The sequence below is a fragment of the Arachis hypogaea genome, chromosome 12, assembly GCF_003086295.3.
Source record: "Arachis hypogaea cultivar Tifrunner chromosome 12, arahy.Tifrunner.gnm2.J5K5, whole genome shotgun sequence".
Taxonomy (NCBI): domain Eukaryota; kingdom Viridiplantae; phylum Streptophyta; class Magnoliopsida; order Fabales; family Fabaceae; genus Arachis; species Arachis hypogaea.
The window spans coordinates 12,936,719-12,938,221 of NC_092047.1; the positions used below are offsets into that span (position 1 = coordinate 12,936,719).

Below are 1,503 nucleotides of genomic sequence, written 5' to 3' on the forward strand. Positions count from 1 at the left end.
AGTTCACCTCTGCTATTGCAGGGTTCTCAGGATCATAGGCTTCTTCTTCAGAAGATGCCTCTTGAGTACTGTTGGATGCAGCTTGCATTCCATGCAGACTCTGAGAAATCATATTGACTTGCTGAGTCAATATTTTGTTCTGAGCCAATATGGCATTCATAGTATCAACCTCAAGAACTCCCTTCTTCATAGGCATCCCATTACTCACAGAATTCCTTTCAGAAGTGTACATGAATTGGTTATTAGCAACCATGTCAATGAGTTCTTGAGCTTCTGCAGGCGTTTTCTTTAGGTGAATGGATCCACCTGCAGAAGTGTCCAGTGACATCTTTGATAGCTCAGACAGACCATCATAGAATATATCCAGGATGGTCCATTCTGAAAGCATGTCAGAAGGACACTTTTTGGTCAACTGTTTGTATCTTTCCCAAGCTTCATAGAGGGATTCACCTTCTTTCTGTCTGAAGGTTTGAACATCAGCTCTAAGCTTGCTCAGCTTTTGAGGAGGAAAGTACTTGGCTAAGAAAGCCGTGACCAGCTTATCCCAAGAGTTCAGGCTGTCTTTAGGTTGAGAATCCAACCATAATCTAGCTCTGTCTCTTACAGCAAAAGGGAAAAGCATGAGCCTGTAGACTTCAGGATCTACTCCATTAGTCTTAACAGTATCACATATCTGCAAGAATTCAGTTAAGAACTGAAAAGGATCTTCAGATGGAAGTCCATGAAACTTGCAGTTCTGCTGCATCAGAGAAACTAATTGAGGTTTCAGCTCAAAGTTGTTTGCTCCAATGGCAGGAATGGAGATGCTTCTTCCATGTAAATTGGAATTAGGTGCAGTGAAATCACCAAGCATCCTCCTTGCATTATTATTATTTTCAGCTGCCATCTCCTCTGCCTGTTCAAAAATTTCTGAAAGGTTATCTCTGGATTGTTGTATTTTAGCTTCTCTTAATTTTCTCTTCAGAGTCCTTTCAGGTTCTGGATCTGCTTTCACAAGAATGTTCTTATCCTTGCTCCTGCTCATATGACAAGGAAGAATGGCCAGAAAAATGATAATAATAATAGAGATCCTTTATACCACAGTATAGGGATCCCTTTGTGAGTGGAAGAGAAGGGGGAGACAAAGAATGTGATGTAAAGGAAGAAATGCAACTGTACGAATGGAAGAGATGTGAGATGAGATGTTAGGATATGAATGAATAAATAGAATAGGATGAGAGAAAGAGAGGGAATTTTCGAAAGTTATTTTTGAAAAGGAGTTAGTGATTTTTGAAAATTGGTTTTTGAAAATGTGTTAGTAATTTTCGAAAATTAAGATTTAAAAATTAAAATAATTAATAAATTAAAAATAAATTTTAAAAAAGGGGAGAGATATTTTCGAACAATGAGAGAGAGAGAGTTAGTTAGGTGGTTTTGAAAAAGTTAAGAAACAAACAAAAAGTTAGTTAGTTAGTTGAAACAAATTTTGAAAAGATAAGAAGTTAGGAAGTTAGAAAAGATATT

General features: G+C 37.2%; 1 non-coding gene across 1 annotated transcript; it reads left to right on the forward strand.

Annotated features, from left to right (window-relative positions):
* Positions 1–382: 382 nt before the first annotated feature.
* Positions 383–490, forward strand: LOC112730906 (small nucleolar RNA R71). The gene has a single exon (XR_003166708.1). It is a non-coding gene; the product is annotated as a small nucleolar RNA R71 (small nucleolar RNA).
* The last annotated feature ends 1,013 nt before the right edge of the window (positions 491–1,503 follow it).